Raw genomic sequence first — 18,906 nt, 5'->3', positions numbered from 1 at the left:
GCCTGGAATAGATGACTTTGTGGTTGGCAGTCAGACATATAAGTCACAATATCATCAGGGCTCATTTATTGTACAATAACTCTTGCTATTCAGTATAAAATTATACTTGAGGATAATTCCAAGTTCATGTAATCTGCACTATTCAGATATATCTTTGGACACTTTAAATAAAGCCAGCCAGCCAGCATGTACTTCCTCTATCTCAGGGAATACATTAAAATATCCTGAGTTTTTATGAGCAAGCAGAGTGAAGAGTGTTATATGGCATATGCTCTATATCTCAAAAATGGGTAGGGAGAAACTGATGCTATTTTTGGAATCAGCAGGCCAAATATACCCAGAAACAAGTGTAACATTTGAGGCACCGAAATGTGTGTTGGCCAATGTTATCAATACATTTTGATTGCTCATTTCATCAATTTTTTGGCTGAAGATATTGGTAAAGTTCTTCAATTTCTTCATTACTAGCTTCAGTAGTTCTTCATTACTAGCTTCAGCATAAAGACAACAGATAAGTGGATTAGGTAGCACTTGATAGGGTGAATTAGAGAACAGGAAAGATTTTAGACAGTTTTGATAGTAAAGGGCCATCTTTTTAGGACATCCTTAATTGTGTTATTTTTCTAGTATTTTAAGAGGTATTTTTAACTTTAAAAATACAAGTTTTTTATATTTAAAGATCCTGCAGAACGCAGAGATAATCTACATGCAATAATACTTAATGTGACAATTCAGCCACAGACTTATTCAACTTATGACTCATGCAAATTCACATCAAAAGGACAATAACACCTTCAACTGTAGCTTTTCTTCCTGACAAGTAAATTGAAAAAGCACTCCATTAAGTACACTTTAATCTGATGAAATTAGGTTGTTTATAGATATTGAGTTTTAAGTATTTCTAATAGGTCTCCATTAGAATCAACCCCACCCTTGTTATATGAATTTTTATTAAACAAGAGATTAGAATGGTTAGTTTTCTGCTCTATCAACATGGAGAAATCAAAGCTGGATTAGACCACTTTCAAAGGAAGTCTTTCCCTCCAAAATCCTTGTAGGTGGAGTACAATCAGATCTTCCAACCTTACTAGTCTACTCCACAAGAGAGCATAGCTTCTCATTCTAACCTCTTTGCCTTTATCATTTCACTGTTTCTCTCCTATCAAATTCTGAGTGAGTTTTACTAATTGAGAGGAAAGATTAAGGCATAATGCTCACATTTCTGCCATGATCACTTAAGACAAAATGGGTGCATAAGCTAATGTGGTAAAGAAAGCTGATGGTGCCCGGCTATTAAAAGATATAGCATCTGAGGTCTTAAAGGATTGAAGTTAAATAAGTGGTCATTTAGCAGGGAAGTAACAAAGCCCACATGGTAGAAGCACATCAACCTGTGGGATCATGAGGTGTCAACAGGATCAGGCATCAGAAGACCCAGACAAACAATCATATTTATGCAAATGAGGTGGGTCAGAGTGAAGACCCAAAGTCCATCTGTAGACAACTGGATATCCCCTCACAGAAGGGTCACAAGGAAGAGACGAGCCAGTCAGTGTGCAGTATACAACTTTCCTCTAGCTCTTTAATGTCCCCCAACCATCATGACCCCAGTTGTATCTTATAAAACAGGGTACACCAGAGCATGTACACTGGAAGAGATAAGAGCTCTCGACACATAGAATCCAGGACAGATAAACCCCTCAGGAACAAAAATGGGAATAGTGATACCATGAGGGTAGGGAGGAGAAAGGGGAAACCTGATCACAATGATTGACATGTAACTGCCCTCCCCCAACCAGGGGGATGAACATCAGAAACATGGGTGGAGGGAGACAGCAGTCAGTATAAGATATGAAAATAAGAGTCATTTATAAATTATCAAGGATTTATGAGTGAGGGGGAGAAAAATGGGGAGCTGAACCTAGGGCTCAAATAGAAAGAAAATGTTTTGAAAAGGATGATGGCAACATATGCACAAATGTGCTCGACACAATTGATGGATGGATTGGTATAAGAGCTGTAACAGCCCCCCCACCCAAAAACATAAAAGAAAAAAGATTTACAGCCTTGGAAACCCAAAAATGCAGTTCCACTCTTCCCTAAAAGGCTATTATGACTCAACATCAACTTGATGGCAGTGAGTTTTGTTCACTTATTTGATGCTACAGGTCTAGTTCCCTGTTGTTAGCCTCCACATAGTTGGTTCTAACCCATAGTCAGTTCTAACCCATAGAGACCCTATGCACAACAGAACAAAACACTGCCTGGTCCCGTGCCATCCTCACAATGGTTCCCACACTTGAGTCTATTGTTGCAGCCACTGTGTCAATCCTTCTCAAGGGACTTCCTCTTTTTTGCTGTCCCTGTATTTTACCAAACATGATGTCCTTTTCCAGGGACTTGTCATGCCTGAACATTTCCAGAGTATGTAAGACGAAGTGTTGCCATGTCCAAAGTATGTAGGAAGAAATCTCACTATACAGACATTTTTGGGTAGAGAGGTAGGTGGAATGGTTAGGTATAAAATTCTTTATTGCCACCCATTATCTAGTGGATCCACCACTCCTCTGTCAGTGTGTTATACTGTGGTGGGTTGTATGTTGCTCTGATGCTGGCAGCTACACCTCCAGTATTATTTATTTAAAATACCAGCAAGGTCATCATCTACAGTGGACAGATTTCAGCAGAGCCTCAAGATGAAGAATAGGCTAAGAAGAAGAAATAGGTTGTCTCTTTCTAAAGGATGAATCCCTGAAAATTTTATGAACATCAACAGAACACTATCTGATATTGTACCAGAAAATGAAGAACTGCCTCCTAGAAGTAGAGTTTGCCTTAATGGAGTGGATTGAGGAAAGCTTACAGGACTTCCATTTGCTGCTCAGGGGTCACTCAAAATGAGAGGAAAAAGAAAAACCATATAAAAGTTCATTCAATGTGGACTATACAAAGTCTGAATCTAGAAAAATTAGAAATCATAAAAAATGAAATAATACATAAAGATCAATATCATAGGCATTAGTGAGCTGGATGCACTAGTATGGAACATTTTGAGTCGAATAATCGTGTTTACTATGCTGGGAATGACAAATGCATGAATGGTTCACCATTCAACATTAAAAAAGAAACTTTCAAGATCCATCTTGACATATAATGCTATCTGTGGTCTTTATGAATCATCCAATAGGTCAATTCATTAGCATGCAAGTCTTTTCCAAAAAACAACTCTTGGTTAAGGTATGAATGATATAGTAGACCGTAGTCTGATAAAATATAAACATATGTATAAAACAAACAAGCTCAGTGCCATTGAATTAATACTGAATTATAGCAACCTCCAGTGGGTTTCTGAGACTGTAACTATTTACAGGAGTAGAAAGACCAGTCTTTTTCTCATGGAGCTGCAGTGGTTTCAAACTGTCGAACATGAGGAACACAGCTCAAAGCATAACCACTATATCACCAGGGATCCTCTCAAACTTGTATACAACCATAAAATGATCACTATCATGAAAAAAATCGATAAAATGACATTTATCCACCAAAGTGTTCTTGGTAAAAGTTGCTTTGTACCTCTTTATTCATTTTTTTGGTCATTATTCTTTCTCATCCTTTTCCTGTACCTCAACCATAGGTAACCATTGATTACTTGTTAATATAGATGTTTGTATTTTTTAGAGCTTTATATAAATGGAATAAATGATCATGAAATTTAATTTGGTTTGAATTCTTTCACTGAGAATAATTATTTTGAGATTCATCTGTTATGACTAGCATCAATGGTTTGTTCTTTTTTTGTAATTGAGTTGTATGCATATACCACAATTTGTCTATTTATTCATTTGTTTATGAAAATTTTGGTTATTTCTAGTTTGGGGCAATTACAAATAAAATTAGTCAACATTTTGAACAAGTTAAGGTGTATGGACTTAGGATTATTCTCTAGGGTAAATACCTAGAAGTGGAATAGCTGGGTCATATAGTAAGTGCTCGTATGTTTAATTTTTTTTAGAAATTGGTAAAGTGCTTTTCAAAGTGGCCATACAGTTTTATATTCCCACTAGCAGACTTCTAATTGCTCTAATGTCCCATAAGCACTTGATATGGCTCATTTCTTTAGTTCATCCTTCCTTGGACATGTCCCGGAAGACTGATGATACATCGTTTCATGTGCTTCTTTACCATCTTTTGACCTTCTTGAAGTATCAGTTCAAATTAGAGGGGTGAAAACCACAAACACAGGGAGGAAGTGAGCCAAGTGATGTTACATTTAAAGAATTGAAGTGGATGAGTTGACACAAAATGTACATGAACCATTGAATATAAAACTAATGGGTGTGCTCTGTAAACCTTCACCTCATTCACATTAAAAAAGTAAAGAACAATTAGGTTGCTCTTTTATTTATTCTTGAGTTTTGAGAGTTCTTTTTATATTCTGAATGTAGGTCCATTATCAGATATACGCTTTATATGTATTTTCCCCAAGTCTTTCTGAAAATATTCTCTCAAAAAATAGCCTTATCTGCGTAAGCCCACCCAAGGGGAATGAACATAGAAATTTCAGGTGAATGGATGCATTGGACAGTGTAAGTTATGCCCCCCTAATAATAATAATAATAATAATAATAATAATAATAATAATAATAATAATAATGATGTAGAGGGATTGTAGGGTGAGGGAGGGAGGGAATAAGGGGAGCTGATATTAAGGAGTTCAAGAAGAAAATGTATTGTATTGAAAGGAAAATGTATTGAAAATGATAATGGCAGCAATTGTACAATTATGCTTGATCTAATGCAACTATGGATTGTCATTATATATGTAAAAGCTCCCAATAAAATGTTTTTTAAAAATGTCATTTGAAGAGGTTGTTTTAAATTTTGATGAGGTCTAATTATCAATTTGTTCTTTTATGATTATGCTTTTTTGTCCTATTCAGGACAGAATTATATAATCCAGGGCCACAACTATTTTTCCTTCGCTTTCTTCTATGTTTTATAGTTTTCAAGTGTTGAGTTAATATTAGGGATCAAGTTCATTTTTTAATACGACATCCAATAATTCTACATCCATTTGTTGAAAAGACCTGTTTTTACACTGAATTTCATTTGTACTTTTATACAAACATATATGTCCACATATAATGCTATATGTGATCTCTATTCTGTTCCACTCATCTGTTTCTCAATCTGTAAGTATACTTTGTCAGATTTATTCTTGTTTCATATTTTGTTATTAAAATATTCTTTTGTTTATTGCTAGTATAGAGACACTTAATTTTCACATATCTAGCTCCTGCAACCTTGCTAAATCCAATGAATAGTTGTAGAAGCTTTATCATGGCATCTGTCAGTAAAGAATTTAAATGTGCCTTTCTAATATGAGCCTATCTATTTCTTTTTATTTTCTGATTGAACTAGCTGGAACCTCCAGTACAATGTTGAATAGAAGTGATGGTGATGGTGGATATTCTTATCTGTTGATCTTTTAGCTCACCATTAAGTATGATATTAAGTGTAGATTATTTATAGATGCACTTCACCAGATTGAGGAACTTTGTGTCTTCCTTTATTTATCTAGAGAACTTAGACCAATCCTGGAGAAACAATATATGAGGAGATTGAGAGAAGGAAAATAAATCAAAGGTGGAAGAAGGAGTGAGTTAGGATATCAGACAAGTCTGTTTGGGATGTCTGCTGAAGGACTAGGGAATGACCACATGGAAGACCTTCATTTCTTCTCAGGCTAATCAAGGAGGCATTGTCTGGTGTGGGCAATAATGACATGCTATGCCAAATAAATAATGCTTCACTTTTTCAAATGAACACTTTCTGAATACTCATACTCAATCTCCTGTTTTTAAGTTTAGGGGGAAAAAGCTCGTGTTAACTAGAGAGTGAGGGGAAGGTGACTGACTCCTGAGTTACCAAGAGACAGCAGCAGTACCTTCACTATCGACTACTGGAGGATGGAGAGCATCTAACTGCAGACATCCACTCTGTTGAGGAAACTACCAGATGATTCCTCCTGATAGCTGCTTTTCCCTTTCTAGAGAGTAATGGAACACTCCAGTGGCCCTAGTGATAAAGAAGGTTGCTACCACCTGTCACACTGGCTTCATCATTGTGAGGCAGCTTTGGAATGCACCTTCAGTGTGGTAGGCAACTTCTAAGATGACTCCCAATGATCCTCACTGCCTGTGTGTATGCCTTTGGGTAACTCTTCCCCTTATGTTTGGGCTTAATGGCCCAAATATAAGGGAGTACTCTTACAAACTGGAATTTTTATTCAAAGTTATGTATTTATATTTCTTTACAAAACAACCTTATCATCTTCAAAGTACTCTCCATTATACTTACTACATTTATCAAATCTGTGATTCTGTTCTTGGAAACATTTTTCAAACTCATCTGTTTTGATGGCTGACAGCACATCCGTTTTTTTCTTCACCTCTTCTAAATCATCAAATCACTGTCCTTTCATGTCCCTCTTTATTAATGGAAATAAAAAGTAGTTGCATGGAGTGAGGTCAGGTGAGTAAGGTGCATAGAGCAAGAGAAGCATGCTGTTTTTCTGTCCAAAAATTGGTGCACCCAGATGGCTGCATGAGCAGGTGCATTTGTCGTGGTGGCAAAGCCAGGCCCTAATTTGCTACAAATCAAGCCTCTTTTGTCATACAATCTTTTCAGAACCTCTAAATAAAAAGCTTAATTAACAGTCTGACCTGGTGGAATGAACTCCAAATGAATTATTCCCCCTCAAATAAAAAACAAAAACAAACGAGCATTATTTTGATCTTTGATTTCTCTTAATAAGTTTTTTTGGGTGAGGTAACAATGGTGTTTTCTACTGGCTTGACTGATGTTTGCTTTCAGGGTCCTAAGAACAGCACCATGTCTTGTCACCTTGGGAAAAAGTCTGAGTCACTTTGAAGCTTTTTTACACAGATATTTTATGAGTGTGGTAAAACATTTTGTAAGAATTATTTTGCAGACTTCTTTGAGCTTAACATAAATTATGTTGTTTTTGTTGTTGTTAGGCACCATTGAATTGATGCTAACCCATAGCAACCCTATGCACAACAGAACAAAACACGACCTGCTTCTGTGCCAGCCTCACAATTGTTCCTATGAATGAGCTCATTGTTACAGCCACTGTGTCTATCCATCCTTACCTCTTAGGAGCACTCTGTCCGTACTTTTTCCAAGACAAGACTTGTTTGTCCATTTGGCAGTCTATGGTAATTTCAATATTCTTCTCCAGCACTACAATTCAAATGCATCAATTCTTCAGTCTTCTTTATTAAGTGTCTAACTTATACATGTATGTAAGAGGATTGAAAATAGCATGGCTTGAATAAGGCAATCCTTAGTCCTCAAAGTAACACCCTTGCTTTCAACATTCAAAAGAGGTCTTGTGCAGCAGATTTACCCAATCTCATCTTTCAACTCATCTTTTGATCGCATGACTGCTGCTTCCCTGAGTGTTGACTGTGTATCGATGCACGACAATATCCTTGACAACTTCCACCTTTTCTCCATTTACCAGATGACTGAATAAGTATGGCAAGAGGATACAAGTCTGATGCATGCCTTTTTTGATTTTATAACCACTTATGCCAAACATAAATTATACCCACCCTCAAAACAGAGCATTGTTAGCATTCTACCTGTATGACCCAAATATAGGTCTGTTGCCTATTTATTAACTACAGTCAGTGGCAAAATGTGCCTATCAGATGACTGGAATCTTCATAGTGTAGTGGTTATGAGTTGGGCTGCTTACTGCAAAATCTGTAGTTCTAACCTACTAGTCACTGTACAGGAGAAAGATGAGGCTTTTCCACTCCCATAAGGAATTGTAGTCTTGGAAACCCCCAGGAGCATTTCTACTCTGTTCAGGGACGCTAGGGGTTGGGATTGACTTGATGGCAGTGAGTTTGGTTTGGTTAGTAAAATTCAGTCTGTTACACATCAGGTTATTTTTACTGACTTGTTAAAAACATAACTTTTAGGTTGATTAAAATGCTTTTAAAGCTACCTTTAAAAGTAGGTTACAATTCACTACTGTGATATATATAGGATCTACATATCAGATTATGTGGTGCTTTTTAAACCATTTTATTGGGGGTTCATAAAACTTTTATCACAATCCTTCCATGTGTCAAGCACATTTGTATATTTGTTGTCATCATCATTCTCAAAACATTTGCTTTCTACTTAATCCCTTGGTATCAGCTCATTTTTCCCCCTCACTCCCCATTGCTCCCTCATGAACCCTTGATAATTAATAAATTATTTTGTCACATCTTACACTGTCCGACATCTCCCTTCATCCACTTTTCTGTTGTCCACCCCTCAGGGAGTAGGTTATATGCAGATCCTTATAATCAGTGCCCCTTTCTACCCCCCTCTCCCTCCATCCTCCCGGTATTGCTACTCTAAGCATTGGTCCTGAAGGGATCATATGTCCTGGATTCCCTGTGTTTCCAGTTCCTATCTGTACCAGTATACATCCTCTGGTCTAGCCAGACTTGTAAGGTAGAATTGGGATCATGATAGTATGTGTGTGTGGGGGGGGGTAAGAGAAGAAGCATTTAGGAACTAGAGGAAAGTTGTATGTTACATTGTTGTTACACTGCACCCTGACTGGCTCATCTCACCCTGGCCCTTCTGTAAGAGGATGTCCAGTTGCCTACAGATGGGTCTTGGGTCCCCAATCTGCATTCTCCCTTATTCACAATGATTTGATTTTTTGTTTTTTTGATGCCTGATCCCTTCAACACCTCATAATCATACAGGCTGCTGTGCTTCTTCCATGTGGGCTTTGTTGCTTCTCAGCTAGATGTCTATTTGTTTACCTTCAAGCCTTTAAGACCCCAGATGCTATAACTTTTGATAGCCAGGTGTCGTCAGTTTTCTTCACCACATTTGCTTCTGTACTCACTTGTCTTCAGTGATCATAATAGGAAGGTGAGCACACAATATGATTTTTTGTTTTTTGATGCCTGATAACTGATCCCTTTGGCACTTTGTGATCACACAAGCTGGTGTGCTTCTTCCATGTGGACTTTGTTGCTTCTGAGCTAGTTGGCCACTTGATTACCTTCAAGTCTCTAAGACCCTACACACTTTTTCTTTTGATAGCCGGGCTCCATCGACTTTCTTCACCACATTTGCTTATTCGACTGCTTTGTCTTCAGCAATTGTGTAGAGGTGAGCATCATAGAATGCCAGTTTAATAGAAAAAAGTATTCTTGCATTGAGGGAGTACTTGAGTGGAGGCCCAATGTCCATCTGCTACCTTAATACTAAACCTATATATATATGTGCACATAGATCTATTTCCCCATCATCATATATAAATATATGTACATATGTACATACCTGCACTTAGTACATACCTGCACTTCTATAAATGCCCTTTATCTCCTAGTTCTTTCCTCTATTGCCTTTTACTTTCCTCTTGTCCCTTCATTTGGGTTTCAGTAATTCCTCTGTTACATTATATGTGGTGCATTATTTAAAAAATCTAGGCCTTGCTCTAGTCACCTAAAGTTCAAATTAATTAATTAACACATTCAATGAAAGAACACTTGGTGCATGCCAGACACTGTACTAGACCCTGGGGTTAAGACAGCATATTTCTTCCTTAATGGAGCATAAAATAAGCAAAATTAGTAATCATGCAATTAATTGCTAGCACATGAGCACTGGGTGTATAAAATTTATGGTAGTACATAGTTGATTTATTTCAGCTACATTTATATATTGGGCAATGAGGATTTATAAAATAATGGTTTCTATTTTATTAATTTGAAATGTAATTTTGCTGTCCCTATTATTATAGCATTTATAGTAGTTTGTTTTTATATATGATGCAAGAATGCATCACACAATTAAAAACCCATTCCAATGGAAGAACATGATTTACTTTTTGATATGTTTTCCTGCAAGGTACCATGGTTTTCTTTAAGAATAATCAACTTTCATATTGTGGACATCTAATTTCAGACGCAGAAAAAAAGAATGTTCACAATTAAGGTCTGAATTCTATTAAGGAATGAATTTTGTTCTTCCCAAATATGTTGCAAATCCTAATGTTCGTGCTAGTGATTATGTCAATAAGGCAAGATTAATGTAGGATGTGTAATGAGTCAATCTCCAGCTAGAAGATTAAATAACTGTGAGCAGAGAGGGAGAACTGATGTCAAGTCACATGGAGCTCTCCAAGAAGCCAGGGGATAAAAGCTAAAGATGCAAGGACCTTCCCTCAGAGCTGAGAGAAGGCAAGCCTGCTCTTATATTTGGCGCCCTGAATTCAGACTTCTATCCTCCTAAAAGATGAGAAAATAAGCTTTATTAAAGTCATCCACTTTCTGTTAATAGTTAACACTAGCTTAATTAATACAACATCTGAATCATGTTAAATACTACTCTGATTTATCTCCAACCCTGCTTTTGCAACAAAAGCAGAAATAAAAAAAACAAAAACTCTGCTAAAATGATTTAACATGAATTCGTATTTGTCTTTCTTTATCAAACTTCCCTAAGAACAATTGTATCCTGAGAGGAGGGGTCTTCACACCATAGAATTTGAGGTTTGCAGGTGTTTTCTTGTGTGTGGGTGGATGTTTTGATCTTTTTAAAAAGGAAAAAAAAATCTAGATAAAATTATAAAAGAAAGGATTCAATACACCTAGATAAAATTATAAAATGTTAGAATCTCATAAATTAACATGTTCATGAGCATGTTAAAAATTTTGAACCAGTATTGCCTTAAGGTTTTTAGTATATGTGCTACTGAAGTGAGCATGGCCTTAAGTTATACTTATTTGCATTATTGAGGGTTAGTGGAATGCTAAGGTGGGTGGATGGGAGGCAGGGACATTGCTTTCTTGATAGCAGGCACTTGTTTTTGGTGATGGCAAAGATAATACTCAATATGGGTGAAGTCTGTACAACCTGAGCAAGACAAATGAAACCCTAAATAGTAAGAAGGCACTAAGAATGAGGGACAAGGCCAGTAAATGTTTTAACATACACAATTTTGCAATGACAGCCACAACAACCAAAAATATGAGCTGGATTATAAAGTGTGTGTAAGTATGTTTATATATGTTTGTGTGAACTTTATATTCATATATGTAATAAAGCACATGAGGGACACAGTTATGAGGACTTTTTAGAAATACCCTAACACCTTGGGGGATTGGTTTACTGGGTTCAAAGGCTTAGGACCACAGTATTGTGGGACAACTTACTCAATTGGCAAAAGAGCTCATAAAGGTAGTGTTCTGCCTCTCAGTTTGGTGAGTAATGTTTGGGGAAAACAACTCTTGGTCTCTAGGGACTCAAGGAAGAAACTTGTTTACAAGACTAACAGTCCACCATAACCATGGCTTCTTCTAGCCTGAGACCAGAAGAACAAAATTTACACATATAATGCACCCACACAAATAACAAACACATGCAAATGAAATATGAGAGGGTTGTGCACTTTACAAGGGCCATGATACAATGGGTGTTATTTGTATAAAAATGAAGTAGATGGTGTCCAGCTACTACTAATTACCATTTGACCCAGACAGAACGGGAGACAAATGGTCCTAGTAGGGGGAACTCATAGTCTTCCTGGACCAGTTTGCACAAACAATCGTATATAGCATAGGGATAATTTCCACAATTTATTAAGAACCATTATAATATAGATTAATAATTCACTTGTAAAATAAAGGATACAAACAAGTCCATTACAAAACAGACAAGAAATATCCAACAAAGTCCAAAATATCCAACATTACATATAATGACTAAAATACAAATCAAAACAATCAGATTCCATCTTTCATTTATCGACTATCAAACATTAACAAATTTGGTGGAACACATTCTTGTTGCTTTAACTTAGTTATTGTTAGAAGTGATAGAGCCTATTCCAACTCAAAATGACCCTATGTACAATAGAGCAAAATGTTGCTTGGTTCTGTGCCATCCTCACGATTGCTGCTGTATTTGTGCTCAGTGTTGTCACCACTGTGTCAGTCCATCGATGACCTTGTGCTACTTCTCTAAGCATGATGTCCTTCTCCAGTGGCTGGTTCCTACTGATCATCTGTCCAAGTACTTGACACAAAGTCTCATCCTTTCATCTAAGGAGCATTCTGGCTGTACTTCTTCTAAGACAGATTTGTTGGTTCTTCTGGAATTCCAACATATATTCAGTATTTGTTGCCAATACCATAACCCAAAGGCATCAATTCTTCCTTGGCCTTCCTTACTCCTTATAATGAAGGCTACCGAAAATAAATTTAATACAGAATAGGATTTGGCACAGTCTCAGAATCTCTCTCCACAAATGATCATCAAGTATTGGGGAAAAACTTGTGACTTTACAGTGAAGAAATCTTGAGACGCCAACTTGAGTAAGTAACCAAGCTTCATGTCACAAGTGGTAGTGCAGGTGTATTACAAAGTGATATAATAAGAAGGGAACAGGATCAGCATTCTTGCTAAGACTGCTTTGGCTCCTGAGGAAACATTGGCCAGACCCAGGAAGAGTGAGAGTCTTCCTGAGGAAAGAAAGTTCAAATTCTACAACCTGTATGGAAGAAACAGGGAAAGACGGAAAGAACATGAAATATGACAACTAATGCAATGAGTGATCTTGGACAGGATTCTTAGGGCAGGAAGGAAAAAGAGGTCTTGTTGGGGAGTTGAATGAAGGGAATATGGAAGTTTTCTGTACTGTTCTTGAAATCACATTTCAATTATTTTAAAATATACTCATTACTGAAAAGAAGAAACTAAAACCCAAGAGCTGGCATGAAGAGGTAGGCTACTTGAGAAGAATTGTTTTTCACACAAAGATAAGTGGATTTTCAAATGGACAGGTTATTCCCTTAGCATCATATTATTATGGCACTATACAAGGAGGCTTGGTGGCAGCTTTGGAGGTTTGGGGATGCTATCTGAAAGACTGGCTTCATGGGACAAAGGGTGGAGATGCGCTCCTGTGAAGATACTAGCAGAGGAAATCCTGTGGTGCAGTGATACTTCCTGAAATTGACTTCATAGCACTTAACAACATGGCATTCTATAGGTAATATGATAACATATTTTAGGGTTTTACAAGTGTACTTTTTCAAATATTTTATTCACTTTTATGATTGTCTCAAGTTTTTGCTTCAGAAATTTGGTCACTCTAAATATTGAAGAAGGGGTGATCCAGAGTAAGAAAGGGAAAACACTATAGACAAAAATGCTTGTGAAACAAGATGTTATATTCATAGCTCTGTCAATGTAATGAGATGTTTGAATTTAGTTTTATCTATAAAATGAGCTGACTGTTTTCAATGACTCCCAAGAGCATGCATGATGTCCTTCTTAACAAAGTCTTGCCATCCTTACTTCTGAGTTTTCTAGCACTAACATTAAATCAGACATTCCAAGCTTTATGTGATTAATGTGTCATACTTAAAATCTTTATGGTTTATAAATGATGATTCTTATTATTTAACAATTTAATGTATTTTATGTTTTTATATAAAATGAATTTCCAGACTGAACATCCCATTAGAAACTTGTCTCTACTTCCATCTAGTGGTGGCAAATGAAATTTACTGAGCTTTGAGCAGAGCCCTGGTGGTGTAGTAGTTACACTTTGGGCTAATTGTTGCTGATTTCCTTAATGAGGGAAGGTGGTAGCTTTGACTGAAGTGCCAGTGATGATGAAGAGATATAAAGATGCACAGGAGAATACATCACCTTAGTGGTCAACTGAGTGAAATGAAGGTGTCAAGGCTGAATCCTAGTTTACAATGCTGGAGGTGAGGTTAGTAGGAAGATTGCCTATGTTGAATTACTTGGGGTGATATGTGAGAGACACTAAGGGGCAATGTCATTCAGCTTGCTGGACATGTCGGTCTCACTCAGTAAAGAATGCAAGTTGGAAATGGCATTTTTCAGAACATTTTCTTCATTCTTGTATCCATTACTATTAGGTCCTCATTCCTCCCAACCTCCCCTGGCACAAACTTAAGAAACTACCTTTTTATTATTATCTCTCTATATTTGCTTATCCTGGATCTCATCTAAAGAAAATCACACAAAGAACAGAAACCCAACAACAAAATAAACACAGAAAATTCTCAATTCAAAAGAAAGCAGAAAATAATAAAAAGTGGTGAGAGTAGCGATACCAGGAGGGTGGAGGGATAGTGAAGTGGAAAGGGAGAACCTATTACAAGGATCTACATATAGCCTCCTCCCTGGGGGACGGACAACAGAAAAGCGGGTGAAGGGCGACGTCGGACGGTGTAAGATATGACAAAATAATAATTTATAAATTATCAAGGTTTCAGGAGGAAGGGGGTAGCGGTGAGGGAGAGGGAAAATGAGCTGATGCCAGGGGCTTAAGTGGAGGGCAAATGTTTTGGGAATGATGAGGGCAATGCATGTACAAATGTGCTTTACACAATTGATGTATATATGGATTGTGATAAGAGTTGTATGAGCCCCAATAAAATGATTTTTTTAAAAGAAAAAAGAAAATGATAAATAGAACAAGTTAAAATGGGTCATAAAAAAATAAAATAAAATAAAATGGGTCAAAAGAGAAAACAAATGATAAATTTGTTAAATTTCAATCTGCAGCAATCTACGTTCCAATGCACTCTACGGATAAGACTATTCACATCACTAGACTGAAAGAATTCAGTGGAGGCTTAGTCCATGTGGGGGCTCTACAAATGGAGTTTGGGCTCTCTCTGTTATTCACAGCTGCTAGCAAACTGCGTGCCCAGAATGTAAGCTCTAATACAATTTCCTCCTCTGATCTGGGACTTTATTTTTTACAATTATATTGGCATTTAAAGTGGGAGCATGAATCTGTATCAGGAAACAGTATACAGGTGGTCAGGGGAGAAAACAATGAGAAGAGAAACTGAGCTCTGAGGACCTCCAGTACTTAAGCAGCTTGGATGACGAGGGTGAACCTAAATATTAGCAGGAAAACCAGAAGAGTATAGTTGGCAGATCCCAAGAGAATGTTGTGTTTCCAGACTGAGGCAGGGGTTACCTGTGTTAACTGCTGCTGAGACAAAATACGGTCTATATGATTAGTGGGTTTTGCTTTAGCATAAAGATGAAAGTGGAAGCCAGAGCAGAGAGGGTTGAAGAATAAGAGACAAGGAGTGGAGGCATTGCGTATGGCAATTAAGAAAGCTTGCCTGCTGAAGGGGGTGAGAGATTAGACAATAACTGAAATCACAAGAAGAGGTTAAGGGATAGCTCCCAACGCCCCCCCCGCTCCCGCCCCCTTTCTTTTGTGGTGGAAGATTTGAGCATGTTTGAAAGCTATGGGAAAGCTCTATTGAGATAAAACAGGTGACGATGGAGAAGGCAGAGTGGATAATAAAAATGCAGTTTTTGACCATTGAGAAGAGATAGAATGCAAAGCAGTATAGTGGCCTTGAAGGAAAGAAGGCAAAATAGGTTCAGAAGTACGTTGGGTAAACGTTTTGGTAAGTGGAAAGTGAGGGGATTCCCATCTGATAGGTTTATAATCCTCTATAAAGAGCTGCAACACTGGGCTCAAGCACAGAAATAATTGTGAGGATAGTACAGGAGCAGGCAGTGTTTTGTTATGTTGTGCAAAAGGTTGCTATGGGTTGGAACTAACTCAATGGCATCTAACAACAAACAACATGAAGAGATAGCATTGAGGGAGAGTAAGAGATGAGACTTGAGTAGAGTGAAGTTCATGATCTAGAACCTTCTATAGAGTCCCAGCAAGTTGACATGTTTGCTGTTGCTTCTGTTAGGTGCAGTTGCATATTTTCTGACTCATAATACTTTGGAATGCTCACAAGGTCAGCAGTTCAAACACACCTGTGACTCCACAGAAAGCTGAAGCTTTCTGCTATGAAGATCTATAGTTTTAGAAACCCTACACAGAGTTGCTACGTGTCAGAATTGAGGCCTTGGCAGTGGATTTGGTTTTCTGATTTTGGTGAATTAATTTAATTTTCCATATTGTCAATTTTAAAGCCTTTGTCATACCTCCGTTCCAAAGCTGTTGCTTGCTTTACAGTAAGGTTCTTTAAGTACCCTTGTCTATAGGCTTAAAAGTTGTAATTAACATGCATAGTACAAATATTGTATTCTTACCTATGGAAACTATACAATTCATATAATCCTTTAACAAAACCTATTTATATGGAATGCAAGAAATAGGAATAGATGGCTTCTAAAGTATAAAAGCAGGGAAATCAATGAAGTACACAGGAGATGATGGTAGCCTGGACTAGGGTAGTGACAACAGAGAACAACAGTGAGAACCATTAGAACTGTGAGCCCGGGTGACATCATGGGATATGCACTGGGCTGCTAACCACCACAAGCTTAACAATTTGAATCCATTAACCTGCTCAGCAGGACAAAGATGTGGCTTTCTACTCCCATTAAGCACTTAAGTCTTACAAACCCAGCAGTTCTAATCTTGTGCTATAGGGTCACTCTGGGTTGGAATAGAGGTGTTTTTTATTTTTAAGTGCATATATTGCTGATAGAAAAAATGTAGGGGACGAGATACTGAAGGGCCAAGTAAGACAGCAAAGCCTGGGCAACGGGAAGTATGGAGGGCCCAGTAAGTGGACTTGGTAATCTGGAGCTGTTTTGATATGCTGTATGTGAGATGACCTACACATCTAAATAAAGATGTGGGTAGGCAGCTCTGGTCTCCAGGAAGATATTTGGTATAAATGGTATTTAGTCCACGTGAAGCTGGATGAATTCCTCTAGGGGTGTGAATAGATTAAAATGGTAAAAGGTCGTGGTCAACCGTGAAACATAATCTGAAGAAAAGCTACATATTGGCCTAAAGTGTCACAATCTAATGTTATAAACACAAAGTCACGGTGGTTGAGTCAATTTCGGCTCACAATGACTCTATAGGGAAGAAGAGTAGAACTATAGTTTCGCTAAGTTTCCGAAACTACGAATCTTTACGGGAGGAGAGGGCCTCGTCTTTGTGGACACTGAGCAGAGAGGGACAAAGAGAGACTGAGCAGGTATTTCAAAGGACTGAGATTTCCACGTGCTCGCACAAGGGAAAGGGTGGTGCGGTTAAAACACAAGTCCCACCAAAGCAAAAATAAGGTAGATGCAAAACTGAAGGCTTAAAATGCAGATACGAAAGACAATCCTGGCGAATCCCTAAAAGTGGACGAAAGGGACCCGAGATTCTGGGCACCGTTTAGCTCTCGGACTGCGGACACTCGAGGGCGGTGCCCCTTCCCCTCGCCGTTCCCAACTCGGGCGAGCGTCCCCGCCGCCTCAGGAACCCCGGCCCGGGAGTCAGCGGCCGGTCCCCGGGGCAGGCTCAACAGCGAGGGCCTGCGTGGGGTAAGGGAAGCAGGGCAGACCGTCATCACACATCTCAACAGCGAAGGGGCATGTCGGAAGTTGCTCTTCACCAGGGCTCTGTTGGCAGGAGAAAACGGCGGCCAGACGACCAGCTACGTTACCAACTGGAGGCGAGGGCGCGGGGTGGAGACCGGCGTCGGGCCCGCCGCGGGGCAGGGGCCAGGGCGGAGGGTCCGGGGTGACGCGGAAAGGCCCAGACCGAGTTTGGCGGGAGGCCTCGGGCGACCGAGTGAAAGGAGCCTGGGCGGCTACACAGGTTGCCGAGGCCTTGACAACACCGTTACCTACTCCACGAGGCTCAGACAGCCACGCAACCTCGGCGACTCCGGGCGGGGCCGCGTCGCCATGGGAACCGGCGCGCGCGAGGCCTTCTGGGACAGGGCGGCGGTGGGGAGGGAGGCGCGAGGGGCGGGGCGGGGCTCTCCCTGGGCGGGGCTCTCCCTGGGCGGGGCTCTCCCTGGGCGGGGCTCTCCCTGGGCGGGGCTCTCCCTGCGGATTCCCGCCCTTCTTCACACCCCGCTAGGACGCTGCGCCCCGGAACAAGAGGAAGCGGTAGTTTGCACAGGGTGGCCGGTAAACGGACGAGCCGAAGCGTGGGAACCTGGACGCACCAGGAGAGAGCGTTCCCGCGCGGGAAAGGTCCGCTCGCTCTCGCCCACAAACCCAAGCGTTTTGAAACTTGGGTCCTTGCGTCCTTCCAAACTCACCTACCTTTAAAAAAAAAAATCATTTTATTGGGGGCTCGTACAACTCGTATCACAATCCATCCATTGTATCAAGCACATCCTTTTTTATAAACAATGATTTGTATATTTTATTTAATGTATATATATTTTAACTTTTTAAATTAAATGTAATGTAATTTAAAAAATCATTTTATTGGGGGCTTATAATTTTAAAATATTTTATTGGGGCTTAAATCACTTTATTGGAGAGAGCGAAACTGATCACAATGATCAACATATAAGCCCCTCCTAGGGGTATGGACAACAGAAAATTGGGTGAAGGGTGAAATTGGTCATTGTAAAATATGAAAAAATAAGAATTGATAAATTATCAAGGGTTTGTGAGGGAGGGGAAGTGGGAAGGGAGGGGAAAAATAAGGAGCTGATAGCAAGGGCTCAAGTAGAAAGGAAATGTTTTGAAAACGATAGTGGCAACAATTGTACAAATGTGCTTGACACAATGGATGGATGTATGGTTTGTGATAAAAGCTGTATGAGCCCTCAATAAAATAATTAAAAAAGGGGGGAGACCAAATGATGAGGTGTTGTATCTGGCCAGAGGCAAATCGAGCCAGCACATGGAGAAGGTACTTGGTGTCTAGTGGGCACATGGCCTTCCCTGCTATCCCTTCTGACTGTTTCTGTCATTTGGCGAATTCCAGTGAAAAAGGGATTGAGTCATTTTCCAAAATTGCTAGACATCTAGTCTTTCTATGGATGTCTTGTCCCGATTTTTATAAGGCATTTTCTTGCC

At 39.0% G+C, this 18,906-nt stretch overlaps 1 protein-coding gene across 1 annotated transcript in view; it reads right to left on the bottom strand.

The window, feature by feature from the left end:
• Window positions 1-17,793, bottom strand: part of LCA5L (lebercilin LCA5 like) — a 64,571-nt gene extending 46,778 nt beyond the window's left edge. Inside the window, exon 1 of the mRNA XM_075542278.1 lies at window positions 17,529-17,793. The gene's annotated coding sequence lies outside the window, so the exon portion shown is untranslated. The remainder of the gene's footprint in view (window positions 1-17,528) is intronic.
• Window positions 17,794-18,906: the final 1,113 nt, after the last annotated feature.

The sequence above is a fragment of the Tenrec ecaudatus genome, chromosome 2, assembly GCF_050624435.1.
Source record: "Tenrec ecaudatus isolate mTenEca1 chromosome 2, mTenEca1.hap1, whole genome shotgun sequence".
NCBI lineage: Eukaryota > Metazoa > Chordata > Mammalia > Afrosoricida > Tenrecidae > Tenrec > Tenrec ecaudatus.
The sequence above is the reverse complement of the archived record's forward strand: the minus strand, read 5'-3'. Positions and strand labels throughout refer to the sequence as shown.